Source organism: Malaya genurostris, chromosome 1, assembly GCF_030247185.1.
Source record: "Malaya genurostris strain Urasoe2022 chromosome 1, Malgen_1.1, whole genome shotgun sequence".
Classification (NCBI taxonomy): domain Eukaryota; kingdom Metazoa; phylum Arthropoda; class Insecta; order Diptera; family Culicidae; genus Malaya; species Malaya genurostris.
The window spans coordinates 109,752,938-109,768,078 of NC_080570.1; the positions used below are offsets into that span (position 1 = coordinate 109,752,938).

The window sequence follows — 15,141 nt, forward strand, 5'->3', positions numbered from 1 at the left end:
CTGGGATGTTCTCAAAAATAGTCTAATTTTCGAATGAATATACTGAAAAAAATACTAATCGATCTTTACACTGAAAAAAATCGGTCCTCAACATTTGAAGTCAAACTACAAAAAACGCCATAGATAATTTTGTTCAACGCCAACCTTCCATATACTGTAACATGGGCGTTTTGAAGGGAAAAAAGTTTTCCTAGCAAAAACTTTTTCTCATCCAGCACTGATACTTTCAGCAAATATCGGGCAACTAGCAACTAGGGTGTTCGGAGAAATTTTCTAACAAATTGAGATTCACTGGAATCTTGTATGATTGTGACTTTCAGCTTAGTATAGTTTTTAGTAAAAAGGCACTGGATTAAAAAAAAACTCAGTTTAGACAAGAAATAATTTTTTTTATTTAAGTTGCCGATTTAGCTGAGTTTTTAGATAATTTTTTTTTTTGTATTGGATCTCGTTGTCACCCTTTTTCTAGGGGAAGAGGAGCTTCCATTTTCCTCCTGCGAGGATTGAGGGGCAGTTCGTTCGTGGTTCCTCTCGTCATCCATTGCCGTGGTATTGTTGTTGATTTCATTGCTAGTTGCTGTAGATGCGCCTTGTTGTACATTGTTTGCAGTTGCTGGTTGGTTAGATGGTAAGCTGTTAATTGCAGCTGGTGTACTTTGTTCTATAGGGGATACGTTGGATGGTTTCGTTGAAGGGGATACTTCACTGTTGTTGATGACTGTCACAGATGTACTGGGGTTGCTTGGGGTTGGTGTGAAGGAAGCACCGTTGTCCTTTAACATAGTTGTCTCCTTGTCCGGTTTATCACATGGCTTACCGTAGTAAACAGCTTTTTGTAATATTGACATGTGGCCATCTGATTGTCATAGGTAAAAAGTGATTTGCACGGGATTCTTGTATCCTGATCGAATGTCACATAAGAAGGTATAGGCCTCCTCAAGCGCATGCGTAATAAACGTACGCTATTTAGAATACCGGGGAAAAAATTCTTCCACTTTTGTTTTTCGATAGAGAGAATCTCTCCGTATTGGGACATGGTTTTGCGAATATAAGGATCGATGACGCTTGAGGGAAGATCATGCACACGCACTTCTATAGCACTATCTTCCATATATACTGGAATGTTGTACTTGATATTTTCATGTTCCACATAGTGCACATTATTATTGTCTTTAGCGAATTGAATTGCATCCAACTCTTTATAGAATTGGATATAAACAACATTATTGGTCTTATTGCATTGAAGTAAATGCACACGTTTAATGTCAAGATGCATTTGCTCCTTAAGCAAACCTTCAAGTTCTCGTATCGAAGGTCGAATTTAGCACTATCTGAACTCAACAACAATTGTATTCTTTCGTACCGGCGGTAGCTTTTGTTCGTTTGGTTCACTCATTTCGAGATCGTTCTATTGTTCACTACACAATACTGTACTTGGTTTCTTCTGTCCCGAACGTAAGCGGTTTTGGTTTATCGACTGACTTGGATGAGATGTGAAACCGAACTGAAGAAATAATTTTTGTTTGGAATGTGTGCTGAATGTGTCCATTTTGCAATGTATGAACGGATTGTAAGGAAGATAATCACCAATCTTGGAACAAAATTTTATCAAATTCTTTGTAAATCGATTTTAAATTTTCAAAACCAATTTTTTCAGTGTGGGACCCGATAAGATTTTTTTCAATATTTTCTATTGAAAAATTGAACTGATTTTGTGAAAATTACTAGTATGAAACTTTTTTGTAGGACATCATTTTCGACAATAGCTCTTTGAAACAAATTGGTTAAAAATGGTTAGCCCTTTTCAAAAGATTCTCCGGATAAATTTTGGAAAAACAGAGTATATAAAGTGACTTTTTGACGCAAAGTCTACATGTCCAGAAAGCTTCATTCGAATCAGAGAGGGTGCTGCTAACATTTGTTCGAGTTGGTTCGAAATTCGTCATATTCATAGAGAAGAGTTTTCATAGCATATTTAGTTTCGGAAGATGTTTAAAGACCCCTGCAAACCGTGACGTCAGAATTTTCTACAAATTTGCGAGACCTGAGTAACGAAATAAGTCAACTCAGCCAGCTATCACTTGACACAGCAACCTGTTTACCTAACAATCCGAATTCTATGGTCGAGTTGGACATTCTAGAGGAGTTGAAGTCTTTATCAACAAATATTGCTGGAATCCAAATTGCTGTATCATCATCATCGACACCTGACTCATGCTCCAGTTTGGATGACGAATTGAACTGTAAAAAACCCGACTATTCTGGATGGCGTTTATTAGGCAGCAAAAAAGTATGGAAAGCAGATTGGAGTGAGTACGACGCACGCCAATCTAGGTTCCGACGTCAGCAAAATGAGGCTGACAAGTCAAGAAGGCGCAAAAAGCGAAATTCAAGAAAAAATTACAATAACAGATCCAATATTCTTTCAACGCATCATTCATCTACAAAACGATATTGTAATAACATTATTAGTCACAACATGAATAATAATAGCAATAACAATAATAACAACAACTATAATAACAACAACTACAACAACAGCCGAAATAATCTTCCACCTGATAGAATACTTCTTGCTGCAGCTAAGGATCGATTTTCGGGACCACCAACAAATTACAGACCTACAATTAATTTTCAAAGAGGACCGACGATTAATCCTTATCGAGAGCACAACCTGCAACTAACGATGCCGAATCAAATGACTACTGAATGTTCGTCAACTGATACGTGCGTGGCGTGTCGTGCTCAACATTCGTGTTTTCGACAATTTTGACGCATTACCCAGAAGAAGAGAATAATGACCATATTATCACAAGTCAACAATCATGTTCAATAAGATCTCCTCATCTAGCGTCGTCGACAGAAATCGTAGCATATTGTCAAAATTTTAACCGTATGAAGAGCGCACTTAAGATTAATGAAATCCATAAAAATATTTTAGGGTGTTCGTATGGAATTATTCTAGCAACCGAAACTAGTTGGGATGATAGCGTTAACAGCACGGAAGTCTTCGGAAACATTTACAACGTTTTTAGGAACGATCGTGAGCTCCATACATCTGATAAAAAATCGGGGAGAGGTGTTCTCATTGCTGTTTTAGCAGAATTTGACGCCGAAATGATAACCACTACGAAATTTAAAGAATTTGAACACGTATGGGTAAGAATTCATTTAGCAGGTGAAACACATATTTTTGTTTCAGTATATTTTCCTCCTAACAATGCCCAAAAAGCCACATATGAAAAGTTTTTGCATGTTGCTGATGAAATAATTACTAAGCTTCCATCGGAAGTTAAAGTTCATATATATGGAGACTTTAATCAGCGCAATATCGACTTTATTCAAGACGCTGAAAATGATAGCATTTTACTACCTCTCGTTGGGGAGAATGAAACACTTCATTACTTATTCGACAAAATATCTGGTTTAGGTCTTAATCAAATTAATCATGTAAAAAATCAGCAAAACTGTTATTTAGATTTTTTATTTACTAATATTCACGATGATTTTTGTGTAATAGAATCAACAACTCCATTGTGGAAAAATGAAGTTTTTCATACAGCAATCGAATTCTCAATATTTATACATCAGATTAATAGACCCGACGACTACGAGTATGAGGAGATTTTCGATTACCACTCAGCAAATTATGATAGTATTAGTCGTAAGCTACGAGAAATAAATTGGCAAGAACTCCTTAGAAACGAAGGAAATGTCGAAATTTCAGTCGATATTTTCTACGCACGGCTGTACGACATAATAAATGAACATGTCCCATTAAAGAAAATTAGGCGACAAAATAATTCAAAGTATCCTGTTTGGTATAACGAGCATATTAGAAATTTAAGAAATCGAAAACAAAAAGCTCATAAAAAGTACAAAAGAGAAAATAATAGTGACAATTTATCGAATTACATACACATCTGTGACCAACTAAGTTTAGCAATTGATACTGCATTCAAAGAGTATAACTCAAGAACTGAACAGGAAATAAAGTCTTGCCCAAAAAAATTCTTTAGTTATGTTAGAAACAAATTGAAATCAGAAAACTTTCCGTCAAGAATGTATTTACAGGAAAACATTGGTAATAACTCACAAGAAATTTGTAATCTTTTCGCTAAATTTTTTCAACAAATCTATACGAAGTTTTCTGAAGATGATCGCGATCGTGAATATTTTAATTTCTTTCCAGAGTTTACTGAAGATATTAATGTAAATCAAATCGAAGTGCTAGACATAATAGATGCCCTAAACAAATTGGATGTCTCTAAAAGTGCCGGACCTGATGGGATTCCACCCATATTTATGAAAAAATTAGCATTAGATCTTGCAACCCCTTTGTGCTGGCTTTTTAATAATTCGCTTCAGTCTGGAGTTTTTCCAGATACGTGGAAAAACTCTTTCCTTATACCAATTTTCAAAAATGGGAAAAAAGCAGACATATGCAACTATCGCGGGATTGCTATTCTTTCTTGCATTCCGAAGCTCTTTGAAGCGATCGTTAATGACAAACTGTTTAGTCAAATAAAAAATAGAATTACTCACATGCAACATGGATTTTTCAAAGGACGTTCCACTACTACTAATTTGCTTGAATTCGTCCACTATACCCTGACCGCTATGGACAAGGGAAATTACATTGAAGCTCTTTATACAGATTTCAGCAAAGCATTCGATCGTGTTGACATACCCATGCTTATGTTCAAATTACAGAAATTGGGAATCTTACCAGGTCTTCTTAAATGGTTGGAATCTTATCTAACAAATCGTCAACAAATTGTAAAATTTAAGGGTAAAAAGTCGAGCCCCATTCACGTCAGTTCTGGGGTCCCCCAGGGATCTCATTTAGGTCCTCTTTTATTTATCTTGTTTGTAAACGACATTTCCTTTCTTTTAAAAAAAATAAAAATTCTAATATACCAGACGATATAAAACTATTTTTAGAAATAGAGAAAAGTGAGGATGCCAAGGTTTATCAAGAAGAAATTCTTTCTTTTTATACATGGTGTAACAAAAGTCTTCTTCAACTAAATGTGAAAAAATGCAGTAGAATAACATTCAGTAAAAAACGAAATACACCTGACTTGATACTTACTCTTGGAAGTCAAACAGTTAAAAAATGCGAAAGAATTAGGGACTTAGGAATAATACTAGATTCTAAAATGACTTTTGTTGACCATTATAATACAATCATAAACAGAGCCAATAACATGCTAGGATTCATAAAACGATTTTGTTACTGTTTTCACTATCCGTATACAATTAAAACATTATACATTGCCTATGTTCGGTCAGTACTAGAATACTGTAGCTTAGTTTGGTCACCTTGCTTAATCACATGGGAAGATCGAATTGAATCAGTTCAAAAACAATTTTTGTTATTTGCACTTCGTAAATTAGGTTGGACAAGACTTCCTCTTCCATCCTATAAAGCTCGCTGTATGCTGATCAGTATTCAAACATTAAAAGAACGCAGAGAATTTTCAATGGTCTCATTTGTAAATGACATTGTCTCGAATCGCGTAGATTCCAGTCAACTCCTGTCCAAACTAAATTTTTACATACCATCTCGGCCTTTAAGAAATCGAAATATTTTTATTACAAACCACCAGCGAACAAACTATGCAAAAAATGGGCCAATAAATCAATTGATGGCTGTATACAACAAGCATTCAGAAGCAGTCGATTTCACTATGTCAAAAAACAAACTAAAGCAATATTTCAGTTCTATTCGGTAAGCCAATTATAATTATTTAACTCATAATAAATTATACATTATTTAGTGATCTATTTAGAATAGTTTACTAATTTAAGACGATTATTGTAATTATCCTTATGGTCGACTTTTGATTGACGACAAATAAATAAATAAATAAATAAATATAATAAATAAATATTCAACCCCCCTTGTATACGCGCCTGGTTACATTGTTTCAGTTTGAACAAAATCCTGAGCCCATCAGCGCCGGCACAAAAAGGAACAAGAATCAGCGCATTTTACCGAGTATTTTTTTGGTTTGTCGAAACTTCAGGCAATTCGGAGGATTAGTTAGGCAACAAAATCGATCTTGTTTGCAGCTTACCAATGTTCTTGTAAAATCAAAAGTCAAACTGAGCACAATTTATTCTAATTGCGATTTTCAAAAATAATTTCGATTAGTTTTCATATCTCATTCAAGTCAGTCGATATCACAAAACCGACGGCTAATACCAAGAACGGTATTATGCAGTGAACATGGCAGAATAAAATTGTTGTTGACATTAGGCAGTGCTTCGGTCCTCTATACGAGAACTTAAAGATTTGCAGCAATGAATTTGTCATCTGTAACCCATATAGAACAAGGTATATCTGAAGCTAACAACGAGCTCCATGCCTGGATATGCCTAGATAGTTTTTTCAGTACTCAAATTTATTGTAAAGCTATCACCGGCAAATTGCCTACGATAAATTCTGAACTCAAACTATTACAACAATCAGATATGTCTAATATCATCTTACCACCCAGTAATCCTATCAAATAATCTATTGCAACATTTAAACTAGATCTGTGAATTCTACACGCAGAAAACAAATTGTAAAAATAATCATTAGTTTGTTTCAATCAATATTTTATTAAACATAAAACATATTTTACTTGTGCGTTTCAGTCAATTTCTTGAGAAACAATGTCACAGTAAATTTTAATTGAAAAATTGATTTTTCAATTGATTGAAAAATCAATTATTTATTTATATTCGATATGCTTCAACTTTACAAACTGTTTAGTTGACATAAATGATAAGTTTATAACTTAAAATGATTAGGTATTTTAAGTTAAACTACCATTAGACTATTATATAACTACCTAACTACCATTAGACTACAATATATGATGGGCTCCAAATGCTCAAGGCGAACACTGTGTTCCGAAGATAAAATCATATAAGTAGCGTAAACGACAAGTGATTCTTTTTCTGTCAGAATTTTATTCTCTCAGGGGAAGATCAATAATCCAATTCAAGTGTATTATTGCTGACACTTTTGGTTTCGCGAATGTTACCAACTTAGCGACATAAGCGAAATATTTACACTCTGCTACCGTTAAATATTAGTTTGTTCGGTACATTTTTCTGACTAAATTGACACTGTATTCTTGAAAAACCATCAAGCAGTAGTGGAGAAAACTGCTTTTGCGGTTTTTCAACAATGGCTTGAACGAGCTGTAATACTTGTTGACTGAATTAGTTCGTGTTGTAAAACTGCGAAACCATTTATCGTCAATGACTCAAACCAACACATTTGAAACTGAGTTTTCAACATTTTACTTACCTTCACAGTATTTTATCTACTTGTTGCATCATGTCACTATAGGAAGTATACTTACTTACATTATACAAGTTTTTTATAAAAATATTTCCTTGTCTCTCTTCATACGACCTGCTAAAAACTACCCCACCCAAATATGGCAGCCAAATAATGTTGTTGTTTTTTTTTCTCTAGTCCAAAGTACACCTAGTCCACTTACGTATAGAGTAGCTAGGTAAGCTAGCTTCACCGAGAACACCCCAGAGAAGTGGCAACTCCATCGAAGCTACGCAGCATCAAGCCTCGGGTGGAACCGATGCCAGCAGCACAACGAAAAACGCCTCTGGACGTCAACAGCAAAATAGCAAAACAGGTTAACATCAAGAGCTTCCCTTGCCTTACTGCGCACTGGCGGAGTGTCGTCCTCCTGTTCCAACAATAGTCTGAATTTTTGGTCTCTCCGAAGAAGTTAGGAACTTCTTTTCTATAGGCCACATAATTTCCCCACTGCTTCTCACCATCTTCCCGGTATATATCTAGATATAACCAGGAGGCCCGATGCTGAGACTGGCAGAGGCTTTGAAGATAGTGAACAATTCCACCAGGTCAGGTAGCATCTTTGGAAGGGTGATCATTATCTCTTGTGATCCCTGTCCGCGTCCCCCCTTCGTAACCACACCAGAAAACTAGTACCATCCGATAACCCCTGCAGGGCTGCTTGATGTGTTGCTGTTGTTGTTGTTGTTTTTTTCCTTTGTTGCTGTTGCCGTTTTGCGATAGATGCCAAAACATAAAACATTACAGTTTACTGGCGGTTTCGAAGTAACTCGACTTTAACTGTCAGTGAAGTGAAGTTTTTTTTTGTTTTGATCGAGCTATCATTCAAGGCGAACTTCTGCCTACACTATTTTTACAACGAGGATTGGAGATTGGCATGTGCGGACTCTTTTTGTACGGGCACCTTGGTCGAAAGTACCTCTTCTTTTGAGCAACATTTTTCCCTAAGTGACTTGGTTCAACTTCATTCAGATTCCGCGAACCGGGTCCAGAATGATAACAGTTAACAGTTCTTTCAACAAGTGACTGCTGGACCCAACATTGATCTTCGATTGCTTGCAGAGTTTCTACACAAGGTTTGTACTGCAACAAATTATAAATTCAAAATTTGTGTAGCTACACTTATAATGACTGCATTTTATAAGAAATGAGCGGTAAGAATAACTAGAATATGAAGTATGTACCTTTGATTGCACTTGAAAATAAATATATCAGCATATCATATTCATATTCATATTCATATCAACCCTATACTAAATACGGATAAGTTACATCCAACATTCTGACACAGAATTGAATAAAGCTTGCTTCAGATAGAATTGGACAACAAAGACAATTGCCTGTATATCAGTTATTTATTATTGAATTCAAGATCTTTTTTTACAAATACGCTACGTTTTCTTCTTTTGATGTGGAACACATCTTTATTTTCTATATAGTGGTGCAAATCAGAAACTCAAGAAAAACTACACGTAGAAATGTGGTCAGGTTTTAAACACTTACAGCTCAGTCTATTTTGTATCAATTATGAATATTATATCATCATTTGATAGGAAATATTGCTACGTTTCGATTTGAATGTATCAAGCCACGTATTTTCATTATATATGATTGAAATTTTGATTAGTAGCGAGCAGTGTCCTATTTGGCTGCTAAAAATCTTTGGCATACCGGATTTCCCTACCATAGACGACGGTTTTGAAGGAGTAAGCAATGTATCAAAGAGAGAGTATCGCTCTAATTGGAGAGCATCGCTCTAATTTAAGGGCTGAGGCCAGTTAGCGTAAAACCGTGTGGCTCGTTGTGCGTATTACATTTCTCTCCATGCTCTCCCATAAATGTGTAAAAAGACTCTCGATGTGGCCGGGTGGCCAAGAAAGTTTTGATATTTTCGGTCACAAATTTGACTACATCACATAAAATCCAATAAAGCTACCGCTTGTTTGGCAGCCTTGCTGAGCCGATTTTATTTCTCTCTCATGTTTCGTTACGTTACCAGGATACAGGAGCAGACAAAAATGGTGCCGCCATAGAAATGGACTTACCATTACAAAAATAACATTCACTTAATTTTTATCGCGACAACATATATGTTTTTATGCACTAATCGCATCTAAACTAAATTATCTAGACATTGTCTGGATAGATTTTTGATCCATGCTTTTGAAGGCGAGATATTCAATGAACAAGTTGAAAGTTGTAGTTTTCAGCTATGCAATTCTTCCTTCAGAAAAAAAGACTTTCCCGACCTCTAAAGGCAAACAATCATTCTGAAATTTTCACAGAATAATCTAAACTAATTTTCTAAGAGATTGTCTGTTGGGTTTTTTGATATTCGTTACCGTTTCTGAGGAAATCAGATTTGAAGCGTGAAAATAGCCTTTTAAAACGCCCTAAAACACACTTGCGTCAGCCCTTGATTGGTATGCTCTGATCTTGTGTCATGCAAGCTCGGAATTGCATGTTATGTCGTTTCCCCATGAGAAATTGACAACTACCCCTGGATAAGTTTTGAATGCTTAAGATCAATTTCTAATTTATATTAGATGAACTCGATTGATAATGAGAAATAGTTTATCGCTTCAACCGAAATCGCAGAATGGTAGAGAAACTTAACGCTAAAAAAACTGCTTGCATAAAAAACTTGAACACAAGCTTGGCGAAGAGAAGCTTAATTCTCGGTTGATTTTCCAGAAAGCCGTAAGAGCAAGTGACAGTTTCTCCTTGTTTACTTTCTCTTCTATTAATTACCAAGCGGTTTATACGTTTATCACTTAACTCTTTACATAGAATGATGCTCGAAACGTTCGACTTTCAAACAGAACTGTGAAATCCAAGAAAATCTTTTTAAATCTCATCACAATAATCGAAAGAGAGAGCGAACAAAGAGAAACTGTCACTTGCTCTTACGGCCTTCTGAAAAATCAACCGAGAATTATCGAAATCGCAAGTATGTACAAAGATATAATTGCATGCATTTGGGATAATGGTGTATTTTCGTCGGTTATAAAACAAATGCAAATCAAGACAAATGATGTTCGGTGTTGGTTCGGATTGATTGAACTTTTTGATTGTAGATCATTAGGAATTTTGGTTGCCTTGTTCCACATCAATGGCTCGAACAACCCCATGGGGCTGATCCTTGTAGTTTTTTCCAAGGAATTCTCGAATTTTTCCGGTAACACGGCTCATTAGGCGGTGCACACCTTCTTCGTCCATCGTTTTAACTATCTTATTCCACCAGGTCGTCATCTGATTGATGTCTTTGACAACCTTTTCCTTTGCCTTGAGTCTCCTCTTCATGATTGCCCAGTATTTCTCAATAGGGCGTAACTGGTGGCAGTTGGGTGGGTTAAGATTTTTCGTAACAAACTGGACCCCTTTCTCTGTATACCATTCTTGAACGACTTTGCTTTAATGACAGCTTGCCAAATCTGGCCAAAACATTACGAGATGGTTGTGGGATCGAATGAAAGGCAAAATTCGATGTCATTGTCGTATTTGTAACGACAACTTTCGTTTTTTGCCACAGCTGCAAATGCCCTGCCAAATCATAAATTTTCTTGCAAATTTGTCGGCAAAAACAAATTGAAATTTGGCGGGAACATCCCCCCGAGCCGTTGCCAAGTCCATCAGAAGACACCCGTCGAACTTGGTCAGTACCTGGTCATATAGTTTCCGAGCACGAATTTTGACCACACTATTTTGTTTTATGGTCCGATTTGGCTGTTTGCTAGCTCAATACGACTTGATTCCTTCCCGAAGTCGAGTTGTCCTCACGGTACTATGGGCAACACCGAATTTTCTGACCAATTCACGGTCCGACAGATTAGGATTCCTCTTAATCGTCTTCAAAATCTTACCACGCAGTTTCCGGTCGACAGTTCCACTCCAACGATTGACTTGAGGATTCCGAATCGTCGTCAATGTTCCCTTAAACCGTTTGATAACGCCATTCGGTATTTCTGGGCAATTTCTGCTGTTCAGCTAGCCTAGATGCAGACCACAATGGATTTTCCAAATAATTGTGCACAATTTGTTCCTTTCTTTCGGCTTCCATGTTGGTAAATCATATGTGAAGCTTACAAAATTCCCGACACGTGGGCGCCAAGAACTTCCAAATCCGTCCACCAGGAGCGCCACAATATGAGCAAAAGTTTGTTCCAATTCTAAATGAAGCAAGCTTTATTACGAAGTAATTTGTATAATTCTTTATAATAAAATAATGGTGGTTCTGGAAAGAACCTTAATTGACTCCACAGATGGTGAAAGGAAGAAGAAGGAGGGAAGCAACAAAAAATAGTAACATCATAAAGATCTAGTTAGTTTCGAAGAAGAATTTAGAGGATCGAGCGGATCTTAGAGACGAATCTAAGGGTGAATATTGTTCTTGGTTGAAGAGTCGATGGAGAATGGAAGTAGCCTTTCTAAGGCAGCACTAAACTAAACCCTAAAGCTAAATCTAGAAGTTTAGTATTGGAGTTGGAAAAACTGTTTGATATTGTGTTTAAAAACAAACTTTTTGTGGTGTTGCGAGATAGGGTAAAATCAAATACACGAGAACATCGATTGAATAGATGACACATACTGAAGAAAGGTTTTATTATTGCCATAATTTGTGCGAGCGATTTGAATTCTCAGAAATTGATGAGATCGAAGGTTTCGAGAATGGATATCTAAATTTATTTTGTCTGACAGTGACAATTCGGGGCAATCAATTCGAGATTGCAACAGATCTTCCACGAAAATAGCCCTGGAGATATCTCGGCGTACAGATAACAGTTCTAGATCGATCAGTTTACAGCGTTCCTGACAGCTTGGGAGGTTGTAGGGATCTCTCCAAGGAATATTACGAAGAGCTAAGAAATTTACGCTGAATAGCTTCGATGCGTTAGATGTCTTCACAGTCGATTCTCACTTGAGGATAGTTCCGCAAATAGCATAGTCAAATACTACACGGAAAAGCCAGCGATCGCAAAACAACTAAAATATTAGTTGTTTTTCTGATTTTGATTGGTTAAAATTTGGTACAACTATTCGACTGTTGTTTTAACTAATCTGTCTTTTTTTATTTATCGTGCTGGCAACTTAGCAACAAAGACACGTACCACAATCAAGTAATGAAACGTTTCAGTTGAGCAATGCCAAACACCCTGAGCAAACAATGAAACGTTTCAATGAGATGTCACTCGTGCAATTGAGCAAAGACACAATCCCAGCAAAGTTACTTGTATGCATGAAAGCAAATAAATGGTCTCAGTTGTTTCAACCAATTATTCAGTGATTTGAACTTAATACGCCAATTGCAATAAATATTTTTTACTGTTAGGCTCTTCGAGGACAGCTAATCGTTCACTGCTTGAACAACGAAATTTTACCTAATTAACTGCTTATAAGTCTGACAACTCTGTCAGCGTTAATTACATAATTAATATAAAGAATATCCGAGAATCATTCGAGAAGAGAGAGCAACTGATGGGTAATAGAGCGCATGAGTGTATTGAATGAGAAGAACGCACAATGTTTTAACACACTACACACTACAAACTTTGGGTGCATTCTTAAAGTTCAACAGTTAATAAGTTCAACTAAATTCATCAGGTTTTCAATGATTTAACCCAGTGAAATTTGTTGTTCCTCATATAATAAAGCAGGAAAAATTGTCTGTAATATTACTCATATTGATGGAAAACCCCGACTTTCTTATAAATCTGTATCAATTTAAATTTTGCGAAATCCGTATAGAATTCAGTAAATTTTACCAATGTACTTGAAAATTAGTAGAATACTGACAAATTCGTATATCTGGTAACTCTGGATAAAGTTCAGTAATTTTGCATGTATTTTTAAAGGTCTTTTATTTGAATCTGAGTTTATGAAATTCAGTATGCCATCTCTGAGAAAAAGCAGTAGACTTTATTTTGTAGTTTTTACCACGTGGGTTAAAATTTATCAGTCTGTCATGGGATTAAAAGTGCCTTGATTCGATTCTAAATTTATGAAAATCGGTGTATCCATCTTTGAGAAATCAGATAGTGTTCCAATTTAAAGCGTTTGATGGCAATTCTCAGTACTGCCGGTACCGAAAACCTGATACCGATATAAATCATAAGAGTTTATTTGGTCATAGACTATCATGATTTTTTTCCGTAAGTTGAATGCGAATAAAAATCATGAATTGTTATAAGATCTTAAATCCTATTATATAAATCAAATGCGATGGAAATCGGCTCAGACTGATTCCGACGAACTGATTCGAATGGTATATGAACCTCGGACCTCGGTTAAAAAGTCGGTTTTCACAGTGATAGCAAAACCATCCTCTATGAGATAGACAAAAATACCTTCAATAACTTTATAGTTCCACATTGAATAGAATAATCGACAGTATTATTACCAGGATCTTAAACCCAGCAACAATCCAATTGACTCAGTGGTCTTATTGTCTGCATAGCAAAATTGTCCATTCATCCAGAGCCACTGGCTCTCAATCCTTGACCCACGAATGCAAACCATCCAACGCGATGGGACGATGAGACGTAGTGGAAAAATAAATCATTATAACGGCAAATCAGTTTGTTTTAGATTCTTGCAATGACCTAATCCGGGAACCAGAAAACCTACTAACTCATAGCCATAGCAATTGTTGTTGGCGTTCGGTTCGGTTTGGTCCGGCCCGGCCGCTTCGTCCCGGTTCGAAGTGATGTCGGATTTGCGAGGAATGCCAACTTCTTTTATTGCCCTTTCCTCACCTGTTTATAAGCTAAAGCACAGCCGTTCATCTCAGTATCGCATTAGCTCTATTGCACCTGATGTTGCTGAAGATGATGATGATGACGGCGAATGGTGCGGTGCGGTCGACCGCCGTACAATCCAGTAAACCGGTTGGATTAGCACACTCTGGCAGCCTGATTCCGACGAGCCTTCGCAAAGGGGGAACTTTTTCTGTGCCGCAGGCGGATGGGACACCACCTTGCATAAATTCTCTCGTGACTAGATGAATCTACCTGTCTGCAGAATTGCCCTTTTTAGTATTTCTATACTATTTCCAGTACACCGTGGAGAGCGGAGACCGAGCGGGGATTCCGAAACGGTTTGTAACGGTTTATGAAAAGTTGTAAATCAGTGGTAGCAAGATAAGCCGGAATAACGTTTTATTCTCAGTGACCTCATCGAGAGTGTCAAACTACTTTTCATCAACGCTCCTCAATCCGGCAGTGGAAAACAACGATCGGTTTTGCATTGATCAAGGAGGAACGGTTACCGAAGCGTTATGTTTGGTTTCGAATTGTGACACCAGTATAGCACGTGTTTATGATGCAAACAAACACACAATTCGCTCTTATTCGAGAAGTCTGAGAGTGCTGAAAGTATTGGCGGGCGGCAAGAGAAGAGAGTGATAATCGACATAGTCGGTGAAACAGAGACTGAGATTTATTGGAGAGAGCAAAACGGCTCTTTACACGCTTGACCAGACAGTCTTGTAAAATACACATAGAGAGCATGTTATTTTTTATTCGTATTAGTGATAGATAATATAATTGGCTATATGCGTGGGAATGTGTTGGCTGGCTATTTTAGGATAGGAAATTTTGCGATTTTTGGTGTCAAATTGAAACATAATCGAATTGTGTTTTCATTCATATGTACACTTAGGCAAAGGTCATTCCATTATAATATAGAATGATAGTACTCAAGGGAGAGCAAGGATGTGAATATATAGAACGGAAAGGTGAGATATTCAACTAGCCGTATAGAGATTGAGAATGAACATCCATGCAGTGAAGAACTCATTGTGT

General features: G+C 36.7%; 1 protein-coding gene across 23 annotated transcripts in view; it reads right to left on the bottom strand.

The window, feature by feature from the left end:
• The window catches only part of LOC131425391 (sex determination protein fruitless), a 761,905-nt gene that overhangs the window by 285,834 nt on the left and 460,930 nt on the right, over nucleotides 1-15,141 (bottom strand). The window lies entirely within an intron of this gene.